The sequence below is a fragment of the Rhipicephalus microplus genome, chromosome 3 (genome assembly GCF_043290135.1).
Source record: "Rhipicephalus microplus isolate Deutch F79 chromosome 3, USDA_Rmic, whole genome shotgun sequence".
Lineage (NCBI taxonomy): Eukaryota > Metazoa > Arthropoda > Arachnida > Ixodida > Ixodidae > Rhipicephalus > Rhipicephalus microplus.
In genome coordinates, this window is record NC_134702.1 from 60,323,658 (window position 1) to 60,344,097 (window position 20,440).

Consider the following 20,440-nt stretch of genomic DNA (forward strand, 5'->3'; position numbering starts at 1 on the left):
GTGAAGTTCGCTTCTTCTCCCTTGATGCGCTGTAGCGAGAAACCGAAGCTCCAGAACTTCAGGTACTTCTTCTTCCGGTAGAGCATGAGATCCACCTTATCAGCAGTGGTGGTTTCTTTAGCGTCAGCACCTGCTACGAAAATAGCACACGTTCGAGATCATCATTGGGCACGGCGATGTCAGACGCGGCCCGTATGTATCAGAGCGGGAACGATGATTGTTTGTGCCAGATGAGGAGTCCTAAACTTACATCTAAGCTATCTACACGAATATACTGTTGTCTCACGCAGTTATGTGTCATAGAAGAGTGATTTGATAATTTATTTGTGTGGTTTAACGTCCTAAAACCACCATAAGATTGTGAGAGACGCCGTAGTGGAGGACTCCGGAAATTTCGACCAACTGGGGTTCTTTAACGTGCACCCAAATATGAGCACACGGGCCTAAAACATTTCCGCTTCCATCGGAAATGCAGCCGCCGCCGCCGGGATTTGATCCCGCGACCTGCGGGTCAGCAGCCAAGTACCTTAGTCACTAGACAACCACGGCGGGGCAGACGAGTGAAATACGAGCCAAGTTACAATGCTAAATCAATTTAGGGCTCTCATTTCTGTTAATAATGGTGCCGTTGATTTCGGCATCATAGTGCTACACCTAATGTGAAGCCAAGTCATTTTTTTTGCATCAACACAATTGCGGGCACGAGGCTCTACTCTCGAGTTATCACTTACTAACAATTTTTCAAAGTTTTCAATTTTGTTTGTCCACAATTCCTATTGAATCTGTCATCGCCTCGCATAATTAAAGACTGTAGCATAAAAATTGTATGCGCAGACCGTCACCACTTTGAATCCTGAGCACCGCTTCGTTTTAACGCATACCTGTGCTTTCTAGCTTGTATTTCACCATTATATTTAGGCACCGACGTTAACACAAAGAGAGAACATTCCTCCACTGAACATATGGGGAAGACGTCTCGCAACAGCCTTAGGAAAATGGCGGGAGGTGTTATTTTAAAAGTGTAAACCAAAAGAAAAGCTCTTCGAAGGGAGCGAAGAATCAGTTGCATTAGCCAAGTAGCTATGGCTGAGTGTCCTACGTCGACTTACTGCTCAGAGCTGCAGTTTTGCTTATGGACATCGGAGAGTTCCCTTGATAGTCGATGACGGTGGAACTCTGCGCACTGGTCTCCATGAAAGAATCGGATACCTTGAATGCTTTGGTCGACTTTACCTGGATGGAATCAGCGTTGTGATTGAGCGACGAAATTTTTAATGATGCGGAGAAGGAAGATAGGGGATCGCGCAGGATGCAGACTTTGGTATTTATTTTGCGTGGTAGTCAAGTATTAGGAAACAGCCCTCCAAAGTTGTTTTTTTGCAATGCAACAATTTGGCCTTGTTCTTACAATATCACTTGAAAAAATAGCACTAATTCGACAACGGTGCAAGAAGAACACATACACTGCTCAATTAATATTTCATATTGTCACCCAACCACAATTATCTTCAACAGTTTTCGCTTGCGTGCTTCCACTGAGCAGACATCTTAACTGTGCAATGTTCGTATGAGAACCATATTTTTCGTCTGTCCAGATGTTCTGTACCTACGTGTATGTTCTTTGTCGGAGAAAGTAATAAAAACCCAGTCTTCGACTGGCATTCTTGTCTAAGAATGTATAGCTTCCAGAATAAATGAAAGCAGTCAGCTTCACAATGACCTGTCATTGTCCATTGGTGGCAAAGGTATTGTGGTAGAACGCTTGTGGACGCAAGTGCGATATGCGGCTACCACGCCAGAATTTTTGAAGTTGTCAAAATTCAAGAAAGTGCCCGCCCGCATACTCTCAATTCAACCCACCATGAAAAATCCCAACTAAGCTGATGTTTAGCATTACCTATGTATTACAATCATATCATGATTGTGTCGTGTAAAACTAAGACATAATGTACTTTGTTACTTCATAGAACTGGCTCGTTCAAGTACTATAGGTTTATTATTTATAAACTTAAAATATCAATTTCAGGCTTTTGCGCATATGAGAGTGAGATGTTACACGAAATCTTAGAGTGAACTAGGCATTCTAAGATCAGTAAAAGGCGAAAAGAATTTTAACAGATGCAAAATAGATTTACATAATAGTAATTCCTCTAACCTTTCTCAGTCTAGCCCGTTAAAGTTTTCTGAACTTCATCTTTTCTACTGCCTCAGCGATCGACCCTCCTTTGACCGTGCATTGATTTTCTGATGACGTCATTATATGAATCGTAGTGTCGTCATGATGATATAATATTGCCGCTCATCTACATGCGGCGCTATGGTGGCGTAACAAGTCGACGTCACCAAACAGCCATCTTTTAACATGTGACATTTCCGTGACATTTCCGTCGCTCTTGTGGACTCCTACAGTAGTTACATTTCAGAAGGCATCTAAGACTTTCACCTTGATTACAAGATGCTGTTCAATATCTCTTGCTCGCGAGCACTAAGAAACGCGAACGTACCTTGAGCATGAGTTTCTTGAAACTAGGCGAAGCGTAGCAGAGCAGCGGTTTCTGGCTTTCCGGGCTGACGTCGGTCATCTCCTCCAACAGCTGATGCTTGCGCTTGTCCTCGGGGTCACCCGCCTTGCCTTCTTTCTCGGCGTCACTGTTCATGAGTTCGGCGATGCTCGCTATGTCGCACAAGTCGGTTTTGACGAACAGCATTTTCCAGTCGAACTGGTCGAAGAAGGGGTGCGTCTTCAAGTCGCTGTAGTTTCGCGAGCCGAGCCGTTCCACGGGATTTTTCTTGAGCAGCCGGTAGGTCATGTCCTTAGCTGGCGTGGTCGCCGAGTGCGGGTGCTCTTCGGCCCTCGGCCATTTCAGCGGCGACGTGATGATGCGCTCGCGAAGAAGCTGCTTCGACTTGCCTCGGAACGGCACCCGGCCCGTCATGAGCTTGTACATGACGATACCGGAGGACCACCAGTCGGCAGCACGGCCTGCGCGAAATACAGTGCAGGGACGCCTTCTGCGATTCAATATCACAATGGTGCAGCCTATGTTCATCCCACTGCAGACTGAAGACCTGATTGATATGCGGGTTCAATGTCCCAATCCACCATATTATGAGAGGCGCCGTAGTGGAGGGCTCCGAAAACGTGCACCCAAATCTTAGCGCACGGGCCTACAACATTTTCGCCTCCATGGGAAATGCAGCCGCCGAAGCCGGGATTCGATCCCGCGACCTGCGGGTCATCAGCCGATAACCTTAGCCACTATACCACCGCGGCGGGGCCAGACTGAAGACCTATTTTTTTCATTTTTTTTTCACTTGTACATTTTTTTTCACTTGTACATTGTATTTTTTTTCACTTGTACATTGCGACCTTATAGTGACTACCAGCGGGGCACGGAAACTTACGAAAAGGCGTTCCAATCATTCTTCCTAGCTGATAGCAAGGCTACTTTTTCTAAGCATTGTTTTTATGGTACCAACTGCTGCCGGAGAAAAACTAGCAACTTTGGCTGTCCCGCTCGAAAGGCGAGGCGTTTACAACAATAACACAGATTTACGTTGTTCCAGGAATCTCGTGACATTTTTCGAACTACGCTCTTACCTAACAGTCTGGCTTTACGTTACGAGCAATGCAACTCTTGCTACGCTGTAAAACATGTACCAGAAGCTGCAAGCGTAGCTGGCGATTCATGAAAGCCACATCAGTCCCCATGTAGGGTAGTGTAACGATACAAGTTGCAGTTTCATCGATTTAAGATTATTAGGTATGTAATAATATTGAAATTCTGTTATCGCGATACTGATCATTATGATCATATTATTAGTGAGTGTGCTGCAGGAAAAAATTGTCTTATCAATTTCTGTTTGCCACCACTCTATAGCGCTAAGAGACCTTTCATGCACAAAACTTTGCTCATTTATATGAGGGAGCAGCCAAATAGCGTCTCACAGAAAGCAAATTTTTCGTTTTACGAGAAAACTTTATGTTTTAGCTCAGATTGATTATTATGGTTTGCTGGCACGCGGCATAGTCCGGAGCCGAACAAGGTCTCTATGATGCTCTTGTCAGTTTTAGGTGCCACTCCAGACGCCCGTGAACTTTCAGAGAAAGAAATTATAAAAGAGTCAGGCAACTAAGCTGAATATTTTATTCCCGTTTATGTGAAAATACTAAGCTAAATAATTTATCAACTTACTTGTGGAGCGCTGCATTTGTCGAAAGTAGACGCATGATTAGGTGAACATGATAAAGCTTTTGCGGGAAAACTTCCGTGCTTATATTATATAGCGTCAGTGAAGGATATCGAAGCGCATACCGCGGACCATGGTTTTCTATAAATACATCAGAGGGAACTGCTCATAAAGTGCAGTTTAACACGTACCTTCAGCAAAAACTCGTATTCTTTGGAAGTTGCGCCATTGTTTTTCAACAATCATCGTCGTAAGTCTCTATTGTATTGTGGAGAGAACGCACGCTTGTATAATTGATATGGTGTTGCTAGTAGCCTGCTCTCTGTCGTCCTTCCTTGAAGGGAACAATAGCAGGTTTTCACTTCGCAAGCTCGCATAAATTTTCCCACGTTTAGTGCCTCGTTGGTTGAACGGGAGGGAAGCAGCCGAAAGAGATGTTAAACAATTAGGGAAGTGTAACAACCGCTGCCTCATCGCGAAATCTCATGAATATTTTGCTATACCTTTGAGTGTTTCGTACATCTGGCTGCTTGAACAATTTGGTTCGTGGGTTGTTAGTTCACGAAACTTATTTTGAGGAGAAACTTACAGGCCTAAACACCACCATACGGAACAATAGGCACGAAATAAGGCGCTCTTATTGTGCCTTTTTTCTTGCGGTGGTGCTTCCGAATCTCAACTTTTTCTCGAAGTATTATACTAACTAGTCCCGTAACAAGCTCTTCTAGGCTACACTTACAATCTAATTAATCTGATGGAAATCAATGAATTGCGAACTCACGAAAACAAGTGATCTGGGTTGAATCAGGAGTAATTATTTTTGCCAGCGCACAGACAGTAACGATGGTGTGAGTAAATGAAGGAAAATAAAAAGCAGCTTCGAGTCAGTGTAGTTATTGAACGTACATTTTTTCTTGCCATGAATTGGAAAAAGAGCGCGCGTTTTCATGCAATTCACTGGGTGCTGACACATGATTTCACAATGATAATCATGGCAGCTGCTCTCATTCACGAGAATGAATGTTTTCTTTAAAATATTTCAAACGTACTTCAACGTGAGGCGGGACTTGTAATTGAACACAAAACTTTAGAATGCGGTATGAACCACGCGAGTTGCTGATTTTACTGTTGTACGCAATTTCTGTACTTTCTACGCGAATAGGTTTGTTTGAAACAGTGACATTTTTGGCCGGAAGAAATACCTCATAGTAGCCTACACTCGTTACACCCAAAGCGTTAGCTTTGAGAGCACGTTCCCATTCTTTGTCATCGCCTAAAAATTGCAAAGAGAGCGTTATACACAGATAGTCGGCTAGTAGGTTTATCTTCCTAGGCAAGATGATTTGGTTAAATATAATATATACTATAGCAAGGTATCGAACAGTTCTCCAAAAGTAAAGCTGCCGCAGCTGTGCGACAGTTGATTCCTTAAACTGTTGGCAGTGAGTGAAGTGTTTGGTGCCACAGATTAAGTATACCTATCTTTCAGTTTCGTCATTCGCAAGGCACAAACACTTAGTTTTCATTTCACCTACATTTGCGTAGAATTTTTTCAACCTTTGATAACTTCTCAACTTTGCATATTATTGCAAGATAAGCCGATATATTTCAAGTAGCACCGCACGTGGGCTAAACATTTCTGCAGTATTAGAAATGTTGCCTTAACACTGCAGATGTAGCGCCAGCGTTATGGCAACAATGCTTGCTACGTCCGCGAGAAAAATTTGCATAAAACGTGATTTTTGTGTCATTGCGAACACATTATTCACAAACGCACCATTTCGCATGTTACTCTCTTGTAATTTCTATGACGCAGTGAAATATTTGCCCCCGTAGATATATGTATAAAGACATCATTGCTTTGATGGAATGGCATTTTTGTTTATTTTATCAACAAGGAAAACTTATAACGCCACGTAACAGGTTTTCAAATGTGACTTTCTACGGCAAAAGTTTTCCTAATTACCCCTTTTCACCAGCATTATGACGCCGGCCGCGTATGCATAGATTCTGCCCAAAAGTTGCATGGACGAATAAGACTGGCTTGAAAAAAAAAAAAGGACAAGCTAGAAGTGAGGAACTCAGCGATGGCCACGAGGGAAAAAGTCTATCCGTCCTTTCACCACACAATGCATCGATCAAAATCGTTGCGCGAGAAAGGAGGACTTATTTTTAACGAGACGCGTACGAGTGAGTGGCGTGCAAACAGCCAAGTTCACCAGACAGAGCAATCGATTCGCCGTGCCGTGATCCCGTGCGACCCATCAGGCATTGTCTCTAGGAGCTTTTCCATTGGGTTGCCTTCACTGCAAACGCCATCGAACGTACTTAAATAAAGAAAGAAAGAAACAAACACTCAATGATACTCTCCCATCAAAGTTCTGAACGAGTTCACTTCAGTGAGTTTGAAAAAGCTTGTGGCTTTTTTTTCTGCTGTTGTTTTCCTTGTTTGTTTAACTTTACATAAAAGTCAATACCATTCGTCCTTTTTCACTCGCATTGATTGGTGTCTCGGTGAACATTGCACGTACCAGCTTTTCCTCCCCTGCGCTTATATCATCTTTCTATAGCGTTCACTCATACGAAACTTTGGTTGCTGCGATCGTGGTTCTCTTAAATGGGCGTTTGCTTGAACGTTCAGCTGCCATTATATCCTCCACGAATCCCAATCTTTGAAGCTTTCAAAACACTTTGCGTTTGTTCATTTCATAAACTTGAATAGGGAAATGAAGAGATTGCCTGGAACCATTAGCCTGTTAGCGATTTTTTAGCTGAATGCGTTTACGTAGTGAGTTGAAAGCTATCTCTCACCGGAAGCAGTAGTTCACCACACTGCTCTTTTCATGTGTAAGAGGTGCTTTATGATTGAATAAATGTTTATAACTATCAACTATCGTCTTTGTAGACATTATTCACATGTTAAGAAATTTTACTTTGCCTCAACGAATACTGCCACACACGCTCAATTTTTTTATTTTGTGTTTTATGTTGCCGGCCTATCGCAAGTGTGGAGGGGGAGGAACGGGAGGAAAGGGAAAGGCGGGGATGTTAGACAGTATGGAATGATCGGTATGCTACCCTACACTGGCGATTTGGATGAGAGAGTTTGAAAAGTTAAAAGAGAGATGAGAGCACCCACATGCGTTGGGCTCACAAAAGCTGATGACTTGCAACATGTTGACGCGCACTAAGTGACGAAAGTCCGAAAAGACGCGGCTTTAGTCCACTGGCGTTCCACTGATTGATGGATGCTTCCTTGACTTCTCAAAAATGATGGCGATTGTTCGCCATATTTCTACTCGAACGATTCAAGTACTGGGATTAAGGCATCCAGTACTATGAGAGCGCTTCGAGCAGACGTTCGAGCAGATCTCTTGGACGGCATTCATAAGAAAACAAAGCATAGTGTAGATTGTGATGCGCACAAAGCGTGCCAGACTATCAGGGAGTATTGCTGATATTGTAGACCAGGTGACATTATTTCGAAAATTGACGTGACAAACCATAAGAGCTGACGGCCATGGAGTCAACTATTGTAGTTTTCCTGACAACACGGGCTCGAGTGAAGTTCACAGTTACGAAGTGTCACTGCTTTCCTGTGCGGGTACTGGTTTTTAGCGGGCATGTTGTGCTGTTTTTTCTCACTTTATTTCCTGCCCTACTTGTGTATACTCTTTTGAGATTTAACTTGGAGGCTAGCAATTTGTAATATATTTTTTTGATTAAGCTAACAAGCGTCGCCCTGATGTATCTATCTTGTAACAACTTTACCAGCTAATTGTCTCTATGTGTCTCGCATTGCACATCCAACAAAGGTTGATTGATATGTGGGGTTAACGTCCCAAAACCACTATATGATTATGAGAGACGCCGTAGTGGAGGGCTCCGGAAATTTAGACCACCTGGGGTTCTTTAACGTGCACCCAAATCTGAGCACACGGGCCTACCACATTTCCGCCTCCATCGGAAATGCAGCCGCCGCAGCCGGGATTCGAACCCGCGCCCTGCGGGTCAGCAGCATCCAACAAAGGTTACATAGGCTGATAATCAGTTGCAGTTTTTACCGCATGTTCAGGATTGTTACCCCGGTGCCTCGAACGTGCAAGTGTATAGCAAAATTGAGACATCCACTAATATCCGAGTGCAAAAAAGAGTGACGCATTTTTTTTCTTTTTTTTCACATTAGCAAGAGGCTATTTGATGGAGGTTATATGCAACGTTCGTAGCCCGGAAATAGTGTTTTAGTATTTTCCCCAACGTGTAGCTTGAGTTGCTAACTCTGATCACTTTCCAGTCATTGACAATGGTGTATTAGATTGAAAAAAAAAACGTATTCTAGAAAGATCAAGCAGTTTTTTTTTTTCAATATATAAAACCAAAAACCTATGTTGTCATTATATGGGGTATCCGGCGTTTTCAGAATTTTGGGGATATATTTAGCACTGTTCTACATTACATCATTGAATTGGTCTTGCGACACTTTCTCATGCAACATTCGAATGGTTCGATTAGACTACTAGACTACAGTATTTTGTCACGAATATTTATTGGTTTACGTACGAGCACAGTTACGTGATTTTTTCCACAATTTAAGCGCTGTATCTCTTTTTTTTGTACCAGCATGCACGCTGAAAGCTACGCAAGTACGGGGGGAGGGGGGGGATGTAAACGAGGGCAAAAAAATTTGTGCAATCATTTTGTCACTGTAGAGCACAACTATGTGCACTTTTTGTATTTTTGGACGTTCTATTTACTTTCCCTTTGATCTATCCAGTGCACTTGCTGCCCTATATTAGGTATTTCACTTAAATTCTTGACAATTACCTTTCATATTTGCATCAACTCATCAGGGGGAATGTGCTCTTAGTGTTCATTGTCTGTATAAAGAAAATGAATTATTTTCTGTAGTACTTATGGTAGTCCATTGGCAAGCCAAAGATTGAGTGATTTAGAGGCTGACTTTTCTCCGCGTTCGAAATACTAACTCGTCAGGTTGAAAAAGGGTCTGAATTCTTGAACGGGATAGACCCGATAGCTTACTGACATTTTAAAGTTAAAAGAGTGTCAGTGATAGATCACGCATCAACGTCGATGCGTAAAGAAGCGCCACCATAATCGATACTAAAAAGTCTATAAATGGCTGGTTTCTTCGTTTTGTTACCGCGGATCTTTCGTATTCGATGCCTCAGGCGTCTGCTTGGTACGCTCTTCATTCTTGGTCTCAGACGCTGATGTGTACCGCAAGCCTCCTATCAAGCAGGATCTGAGAATACTGAGGATTTCCCAGGTGAACGGCAGAACGGGTTCTTCGAGAACCTAGAGAGTATACATTGAGGGTCATTTATTATGTAGCATTAAAATCAAAAGAAATAAATAAGACAGTTATGAAGATGGCAGCAAGAAGTAATTTTGTTCGTAACGTGCAAAAAATTGACAAAAACCATTTTGAAGCCAGCACCAAACCTTTTCTTGTGACTACACGAAAATTTCCATGCGTTTTTTACATGTTTGGTTGAAAAGATTGCTTCAGACAGAACGCGCATATTTTAACTCAGAGGGCTTGCAAGATTTCGCAGTACGTCATCAGCATCTTGAATATCTCAGCACTTTTTTTACATGGATGGGGAGTGCCTTAGCCTAAGATGCGCGCCTTACCATTGCGAATGTCAATGGTGCAAGCAGTCATCTCTTGAGACTAACGCGTTCGTGTTTCTTTCCATTTGTGTCATACTTAAAAATGCGAAAATTACATGAGGTGCTACGTGTTTTATTTATGCGACATTTCGTAGATTATGGCTTATATGTTGGCGGTGACATTTGGTTTGTTCGAAACGGCAAAGCCCTCATTTGGAGGTACTGAGCCAGTGCTGTGGAAGGTGGTGCAGGCGAAGTTGAACTTTTATTGAGTCGAGATTCACGTCTTGCCTCCGAACATCTTATTACTGCAGCAGTCTTACATCCATGATACTGACGCATTATTGTATACGTCGTGCCAATCCTCGTAATGGATAAGTTACCTAATGAATCGTACTTGTCATCTCTCAGACAATACGTAGATTACGGCGTACAGTTATGCAGCGACTTTGTGATTGGTTGGGAGCGGACAAGTCGTTATTGTGCAAGTGTTTAGCGAACTCTGTGTAGGGTAATGCAGGCAAAATAAACCGGGTATCATTAGAACGGTTCATGGTCATGCCCCGTTGGTTTGTTAGCCATGAAATACTTCTACGGATTACCAATCAACTTGTATGTGTTATGGAGCAATATTCAAAATACCCGGTTTAGGCAAAAGTCACAATATGCATAATTCATAGTGCTTCAAAGTCAAAATCACCTAAACATCACGCTGACAAGGGTTTCTTGGGACTTAATAAGTGCTGGCGCCGCCCTGTGTCTGGTGCTTACCTGGGCAAGAGAGATTTTGCTGCCAAATGTGTTGTGTTTATCTCTCTTCCATCTCTGCTCTCCATCTTTCATCTCCCCCATCCCCCTCCCACGCGCAGGGTAGCGAACCCGCTACCTATAGGCTGGTTAACCTCCCTGCCGTTCTCTTCCTCGTACTTTCCTTCCTTCCTTCTTCTGTTTAAAAAAACCACAAAACTTCCAAGCATTTCTCATGACTTTCCGTATCGAACCCAGCATTTTCTAGGTATTGTTCAACTAAGAAAGTTGTTCCATCGAAAGCAGTCAAAAAAGTATTACGCAGCTTCTAGATTACGTACACCTCTGCGACAGAGTATTAATCTCATGCTCGAGCAGCCATGTATGAATAGTTGATAAGAGCGCGTCCTATGCAGAATGAGCAAATACGACTGCCTTGAGGCGTTGTTCCGTTGTGGCTCGCACCTATAATATTCATAAAGAGTGCCTCCAAATAAACCACCTTATATTTAGAGTGAGCTATAATCAACGCGTTGCTAATTTTTGTTCCTCAGTACGTATTGAATTCGGCGTGCACATGTCCATTTTCACGCTGTTCAAATAATTAGGCCTGCAGAATATTGAAGTTGAACGGGTACAAACCATTAGAAACTTTTTTAGTTGTTTTTATATGTTTCTTTTTCTTGTACCGTGACATGCAGATTGTATACAACCTTGCATAAAACAGCTTTGTTCCAGCAATCGTTTCTTAATGTAATGGAATAGTTTACAATGTTCTTTGGTTTGTTATGTAATGTCGCAAAACGTTATTGTTGCGACAGCCTCCGTGACGGATTTGCGCTATTCGCTGAAGCCAATAAATTTTGGAGGCACCAGAAGCCTTTTCCTTCTGGTTGATGTCTTTCTTTTTAGTTATCGTGATGTATTGACAAAAAAAGTTTTTTTTCTTTCTTTCTTTTTATCTTTCTTTCTCATTTGCTCACTTTGATAATTTGGCAAAATCATCGTTTCGTTGAGAACAATCTCATTGTTGGTGAAAAGACGTATATAAAAGTGCACGAGATGGAGTTGTTATCATTCTGTGCACAAAATACGAATTCAAAACAGTGCAAAACAGTGCAAAGCGAGAAGAGGATGCGAAACACTGTAGTACGAGCTCTAGAAGTGCACTTCGGTTAGAAGTATTTTTTCCACTGGCTTTATTACACCGAATTGCGCTGACTGAAACTATAAGTTTGCGAGAAAAATATTTAGAAGCTCTAACGTACTTGTTGAGTTACTCGAAACTAGTTTTAGATGTTTGAAAGACAAAACTAGACAGCATCTCGGTCTTTCACTGAAGAGTGCTTGCACATAGTCTACGTAATCTGCCCCTCAATGTAATCTACGCAGGCACACCTTTTTATATGCTTTGAAAGCGCCGTTTGCCGCTCACCAAAACGCTGGCATGATGCTGTGATTTCGCGGCTAACCACACAGTGGTTAGCCGCGGTGGTACGTATTCCTAGCGAACACTGCTTCCAACGCTTGCAGCAAGCGGTTACCGCTTGAGAGAGAAAACCTTTCTTTATTGACGCTTCTAGAGTGCGTCTGAAAAAAGCCAGGGTAAGAGAGTATATGTCTTGCTTCGTTGCGGCAACCGCAATTCAGGGCTGCTTTAGCACCCACTGAACCTTTAATAAACCGTCAGTCGGTTGCCGCTTTCAGAAGCATGGGCGAGACGAAAATAAACTGCTGTTGTAGGTTCTGCTCCAACGTCCAGCGCAGTCTTATGCCCTCTTACTCAAAATCTGGAAGTGTTGCTGTTTGCTTCTTTTTTTGCGTAAACAAAAAGTGCAGAACGAGCACGGCGTTATTTGGAGATTATCGCTATTTGCGGATGAAGGGCAGCAGAATGCCCGTTTCCAAGCGTTACAAAAACTGAACGAATGTAAATACTGAAAAGAAAGCTAACGAACTCATGTCACCCCTACCTTCGTATAGATAGATGCAATAATTACGCTTGCTGAAAATATCCGTTATTTCATTCCAGGCTGGCTAGCGGAAACAAAAATACTGTGGCCGACACATTGTTTACAAAAACAAACGTGCATTGCCACAACAAAAAATAAGTAAAACTGTATTTTATGAGAAGAAAGTAGGAAAGAGAAAACTCAGGAGCGTATTAGTTGGCGCCCAAGACCAGGGCCCCACTGGCTTCCAAGATTAATGAAAGTAAATACCAGAGTTTTTAATATTGTTAAGCAACGTGACAGCAAGAAAACAGCCGGGAATGACGGCAAGATTGCTTGTGGCAGTGCGTCCTCCTGTGGCTCCTGCTTTAATGTTACAACCCATTTTACAACATTTTCAATATTTCACCCTTCACAGTCTATAATGGGTCGTTACACGTGATTACAAAATGTAAGCGTTCTTCGTTGGTGGCGTTTACTTAATACTTTTCTATTTTCCTCTCGCACTAAGTTAATTACCTGTCAAAATAACACAGCATCGTGCGACCATTACCACGCTGAAAACTGTGCAACCTAGTCTCTGTTAAGGTTGCTTGATGATAAATCTGATCACCGTAAAGTTATTTATTTGTTTTTTACAAATAATGAACCATCTATATGACTCGCGAGAAAGAAGAATTACTCTGCCCGGATGACGCACACTTAACTGGCGTCTACTGTAGACCTAATAAAGTTGCTTCACTCACACTGCAACTGCATAAAAAGGTCAAGTTTGTGGTTATCTACTTTTTGGGGCTCACGCTTCCTGTAGGGTTGCACTTATAGTAAACGAGTATGCGAAAACTGATTTACAGGGGATGCAAGCACCACAAACCGTTCTCACAATCATAGCCTAACGAGTCGCGGAGCTTGAGTGACCGCTGGCGTTGTGGGAGCCGTGACGCTTGACCCATTTCGGTCCTTGTGGTCGAGTGTGGACCCACATTGATAAGAGGCACTCTCGAACGTGATCTAAATCACATGAAAAAAGAAACGGTTATAAACGACATCCATCTACACTTATAGAGCCCCCTACATCGGAGCCAATTATAAACGTTTTTCTCCGGCTACAGAGATTGCACCAAATACTAATTAGAAACGGAAAAATATGGCCATCCTTTCTATTTTGTGCTTGTATAATAAATTCATTAAGGTACCCCAGCCTCCTGAAAAATAATAACAAACATGCCCCTGAAATATTAAGCCTTTGTGTTCTGTACATGCTGTAAATAAACTTTTTCTAAACATATTAAATACAGCAAGCTGCTTTAGAGCTGGACAAGTCACTTCACACTGTCAATTATACCGCTAGCATACTTTTAAGGTAAACTTTAGCCTTCATGAAATTATTAATATTATTAGGATAGATGACGAGTCATCGAGGAAGCACGTTCAAGAAATAAATATATTCGTGAATTTGGCGGCCGAAACCCAATGAAAGCCCGATGAGCAAGTTCCGTCCATCCATCCGTCCATCTGTCTGCCTCTCTGTCTGCCTGCCTGCCTGCCTGCCTGCCTGCCTGCCTGCCTGCCTGCCTGCCTGCCTGCCTGCCTGCCTGCCTGCGTGCGTGCCTGCGTGCCTGCGTGCCTGCGTGCCTGCCTGCCTGCCTGCCTGCCTGCCTGCCTGCCTGCCTGCCTGCCTGCCTGCCTGTCTGTCTGTCTGTCTGTCTGTCTGTCTGTCTGTCTGTCTGTCTGTCTGTCTGTCAACTACACGAAAGCGTCAACTAAAGGAAAACCACTAACGCCATAAAGTGGTATTATTCCCAAGGACGTATACACACAACGCTGTCTATTGAGCAATCCATAAACAGGAGCTCGCTAGATGCATACTACAGAGGAGGGAATGACCCACACCCTAAGAAGCTTCGCCCCTAAAAATATCAACTAGAAAAAAGGTAATTCATGAACGCTGAAGTGGCGACGTGAGCGCCATATTTGTTGTCTTACCCTGACTTGGAATGACCAAGCTGGAGCATGAAGGCCATTGCATGGAAATGCCGCATGCAGAGCGCCTTATACACTCTGTGAACTGTACCTGCCTGTTCAGATATGGCGCACTAGCCGATCAGTGGCGGCGACTGAAAAACTACTCGGTGACCTATATTTTTCGGTAGTTGGCCACCTTGACCCGCCTTTTCGTGGTCATTACTGCGGTCAGGCCTTCGCTGAGCTGAAACAGATAACCCGATGATGGCTTTCCGGGCACCCACGCGTAATATATCACTTCGGTCGTTCTTGTTGTTTCGCGATGGTGGGAAATGGGCTGCAGATTGAACGGGTTGGCACGTGGCAATGACACAACAGGTCGTGACTCCTTTCCTGCTATCCGTTGTTTGATTGAAACATCATTCCGTGGGTTACTCGGAGAAGTCTGAAAAAATCAAGAAACCGGAAAGGTGCTTTGTTCCTAACTCGTGCCAACGTATGGAATAGGCAGCTCAAGAAATCATAGAGGGGCATTGAAAAGAAGATCAATTGAATTAGAGCAGGTTCTGAAGACAGTTACGAGTCATCTGTTTTATATTTTTATGAAGGCCGAGTCACAATTAAACTGTAATTACCGTGAGGATAAGGCCGTTTCCCTCATGACCTAAAAGCGAACACCAAAAAGCAATAAATTCCGCGGTATCAATAAACTGGCGTCTCCACATCGGTGCTTGCGAAATGCGAGTGAGTGAGTGAGAAAAACTTAATTTGGTGATTCGGCGGACGACAATCCTAGCTAGCCCCGCGAGGGGAGGGAAGGGTGACGCCAATTACGCGTGACGCCTAATTGACGCGCTCGCGTTACCGGCGGCGTTACGAGACTGGTGGAATGAGAGATTAGAGTGCAACGTAACAACAGAGGAAATGTCTGAACGACCAATTGTGAGCGCTAAGTCGACGCGTACGACGATGCTTTCTGAGGCCTATATTTTGCACGCTTCAACTTCGTAAAATTATTCTAACTTGTCCGTGGTTCGAGACATGGTGATTGTTATGATTACGCATGCAAGGCTTTAAGGATCGGCTCACCACTTTTCGGTGATGTGGCGAGCAGTCATACCTCGATATCTGCAGCCTGCAGCACAACAGTAACTATTATCAAATCTTATACTTCTTTAATCCATTGTCAGATTAAACGCTGCGTGCAAATGCCACTGCACATTAGGAATTAGCGTTGCGTCCATCCTTACTGCCTTACTGCTTTGCATGCGTGATCATGCGAACGGCAATAAAACTTTGCAACCAAATATCTCGACACACGTGCGCTGGAATAGCGCCATGTCGAACTACTATAAGTACGACTACCTTTAATTCACTATTTACCATTCATGACGGCTTTTACTTCACTATTGTGTCTTAAATAATTGGAATGTTGAAAACGATACTTATAAGGTCGTATTGTGTAGTCCTGAAAGATAATTTATCAAAAAGGTGGTCTTCACCTACGTCTTAGCGTTGAATTTCAGGATAGCCGTAAAGCTTAGCTTTAATCTCCCGGCATATACCAATGTATCGCGGAGCAATACATATGGCTCGCTGATTCTTTCGGACGTTGGCCAACTCCTTAAATCTTATGAAGCGGGTAGCAATAAAGCATTTCCACTCGTAAGAGCTCTCTGTTTATATTCATCACTAGATGTATTCCTGCTGACCACTCAGAAGTAAGCGGACATGTATTCCAAAAAAGGCACAAGAACACAGGATCCACCCAGCAAATACATAAGTTCAGTGTATGTCTTACTTTTATGTTTGTGTGCATGACTGTCAAGCTGAACGTAAAGAACTTGATACGCTTGCAAGGATAAACTTGAAAAGCTTGATAAATTTTAACACTTCAAAAGGTGCAAATATTCTTGGAGAACTCCCGGTGGGTCGAGGCTTAAAGCGAGAGATCAACAAAACCAGCTTCTCATCTATGACTTCGCGCCTTCTTTTTTCCTGCCTCTATGTGTTCAGAAATTGTAAGAACTGCATAGTCAGGAGATAAGAGATAAAACACATAAACAAATTAAGGGCACACTACAGCATCTTTCGGCAGCCATATAGAGAGCGCAGTAACCGTAAGTGGTGAGAGGTACGTGGTAAGTGGGCCGTCGAAAATTCCATCTTCTTAGTGACTGTCTGCCGCTTTTTGAACACCGAAGATACGCTGCGCATTCGGTCCGGAAGTCTGAGTATATGGATAATGCGATAGATGCGAATTACGAAAGCGGTCGGAGAAGGTCACGCGAGCTTTAGCCCATGGCAAAATGGGCTCTATCAAAGGGGGCTTCTAAGTAGAAGTATAGTAATTTGTAGAGCTATACTATCAGTGCGGCGGTTCACAAGTAAATGTACGTGACTATATAGTGTGCGGCACCAATTGCAGACGCCCGAATAACTGAGCAAGATTTGATCACAGCGATGAACAGCGTTAACTCAATAGTCAGTTCAGCCGAGGATTTGTCATGAGACGAGTTAGCTCGAAATTGCAGATATTGCTAGTCTTGTGCACTTCTTATGCCATTGACATCGCAGGATTGCTTCCATTTTGATTTGCTTTAAGCACGTTACGTTACATGAATCTTTGTTGCTGCAGGATGCAATGAAAGCGGGTTATATCTCGTTGTATAGAAAAGAGCTTCAGAGCGTAACTGCTCCAGTTCCAAGTCATGTGCCAAATCAGTTTTGTCACCTGAAATGCAAGACAAAAAGTTTTTGGCCTCCGACAGTGCATATTTGGCAAGTAACGTTATTTCCCTAATACTTGCGACAGATCTAAATGGTCCTATCTCACAATACTACATATACACTGGCACGAAAATTGTGTGCGAACGTGTGCTTCCAGTCGTCTAGCTTTTTCGAAGAAATACCTTCTGAACGACGCCGAGAAAGAAGCATTAAGGTGACACAATGCGTAAAAGATATGTGGGGTTTAACGTCCCAAAACCACCATATGATTATGAGAGACGCCGTAGTTGAGGGCTCCGGAAATTTCGACCACCTGTGGTTCTTTAACGTGCACCCAAATCTGACAATGCGTAAAAGCGTGAACCTGTCAGTGTCACAATGAGTGCCCAGTGCCTTAGTGTGGACCACGAAATCTCTTTTCAAATAACAAAAACAACCTGTTTGGCTCAACGTGACTTCTAAGCGACGTCAGCATTCACAGCAAATGCGCACAAACACATTTTTTTCACCGGAATACACCGTAGCCCAAAGACACTAACGCAGCAGCAAGGCTGTGATGGAAGTTTCACAAGCTGTATCGTTTCACTGGTCTTAACCACGTTCACAGTCATGGTGAATGAAATGAAGCGCGTTTCGCCACTCTGCTTACACATTCTTTTTACCTTTAATAATGTGCTCTATAGGTACCACCTGAGCGCAGTTCAGTCGGTTCACTCACTCTCGTCACACAGAGGAAATGATGAGGTGAAAGCTCTTTGAATCACAAGTGAGAAAGAATGTAGTTTTCTGTTTTGTTACAAACGAGCCTATCCATAAAGTGGCTTCAAGAAAATAAACGGCAAGTAAACTAGTCAATTTAAGCCTTCATGACTTCTGTGGCGCTTTACAGAGACTTCAGTGTTCCACGCTGTAGACACCACAGCTAAAGCACGTTCCTATGAAACCGTTGTTAAGAGTGAAACATCATTTTTACTTAGCTTACATTGCAGAGTTCACCTTATGAAAAAACGCGGCTCACTGCAAACTACACACAGTGTTGACTTTACAGTTTAAAGAAGGATTTGCGAAACTTTTCGAGCAACTAACACAGGCCTATTCGAAACAGTGCTCCCCACCACCCTTCACCCTGTATCTTTTGTTTTACAAGATTCCCTTCATTGTTTAGGTTTAGGTTTTATCATTGAATATATTTTCGAAAGAAGCAGAAAAAACACTGCGGTGGAACCCTGTTGTAACTTTTGTCAGCCTGTTCAACGCGCCATGCAGTAGACAATTATAGCAAGAAATTGGATTTTATTTTACTGCAAAGAAAAAAATTGTTAACAAGAAATATATAAACAGCAACCACACTTCTGCTCTTCTAACAGCAAACCACTTTTTTCGAATATACTGACGTGCACAAATAAAAAAGTGCCCCGAAGCACCACCTCAGGTCATTCTTGTATTGCTAATATGGCTTGCATTGTATATGAAAATTCCTTATTTGAAGGAACATGGTTTTGGTGTAACGTATACACGGCGGGCAATAAAAATTCAGGAGTCGAAAGACTGCGATATCTCGGAAGATGAATTTTGCTTACTTTTGGGTGTGTGTCACTTCCAGGTTTCAGATGAGAAGACTTTTTGTTAGCTGCGGAGATTTACAACTCATTCAAGCATAAGATTTGTATCGTCGTTTAAGAGCAAACTTTACCGTTTGTTGCACCCCTGAGTCTCTCAAGATGAACGCTGCAGCGCAGGACCAAGGGTCTCGCTTATAGAAAATTCTGTGTGCACCGCTGGCGCGGCCAGGCTGAGGGCGTATGGTGCTCCCGCGGGGAGGGGAGGGCCACTACGAAGACTTCGTAGAAGTTTTGCAATTTCACGTGCGTAACAATGTACGCTCAGATGCAAATACACGCACACACCTACATAAAGTGCACTAAGGCGAGATAACTGAAAACCTTTCTTCCGTCCCCACACCGCACACACACACAAAAAATTCTGCCTGCTAACAAACACATAAATTGATTCGTTGGTTCATTCTTTGATTGACTGACTGACGGACTGAGTGATTTATTTAATGATTCATTGATTAACTGATAATATTAATATCGAGTATGGTTGCAAACAAGTATAATCCAGCAGTACTTACTACTACAATAGTTATCATGTGCTACACAAACATATCAGACTTAGCATCCAAAAGAAAAAAAAACCCCAGGCCTGCGCGGAAGTCGCAGCACATTTACAGCGAAAGCTAGAAAAGCGGCCTTTCGGAGCCTTTTCGAAACAGTCATTGGGTACACTGCAAATGCACTTGCTTGATACCCGCTAGGTCATTATTAAAAAATTTATTTGTATAGTTGGCCGGCATTCACTGTGCTATTTTTCATCCTTCTTCTGAGAAGCATGGTATCCGCTAAACACTTGCAAGTAATTTTGTGCCGATTGTTTATGCAGTGGCTGGCGACGATAAGGAACTATGGCTGAAGTGGGCGTTCGCCACAGTTAATAAGGAAACAAGAACAAGCTTTTGGGATGAGACGGAGTATTGGACGGCCCACTCATTACGCTTTTCGCATTGTGCAACGACTGGAACTGTTGTCATGTTCCGTAGCACCCGCTATGGCTAGAATCGGCTGGAGCAGCCTGTATTTCTTGAGATATGTGTACGTTCCAATACTGTATTTACACGTATAATGCTGGCAACACTGCAAATACCCCAGTGTATTAGCGGTGGGGTACGCGATGCGAGTGGATTAAAACCAAGTGGTCACGTAACTTTAAGCATTCAGTGACCTACTTCGCTGCATATGTGTAAGTGCTTCGGCTTTATATATGAGGGTAAACAGTTTAGCTAGTTAACACTAATCCCCTGTGGGGTTTGACGCTGGGAAATCTGACGTGCAGACCGCGTTCACTGCTTGCCTCTTGTAGCTTTAATTAGCGACTGTGGTGTTCAAAGTTATTCGCTCTCATATTATAGTTTACAAACTGGCAGTGTGAAGAGTAAAATGCAGAAAAGCAAGTTTTTCTGTAACTTTCTTTCTTCCCGTCTGGTCACTGTTTTGTAACTGTACCGCTGAAAGACAAGTTTCTTAGTGTGTTTGATGTGTGCTAATCCTGTCGCTTTACGAAACCGCACGTACTTTGGAGCGGCCGCCTTCTGACTTTTTAAAACTTGTTATTCCTAATTTATTTTTATTTCACTGAATCCTCGATGTTACTACCAAATCCCT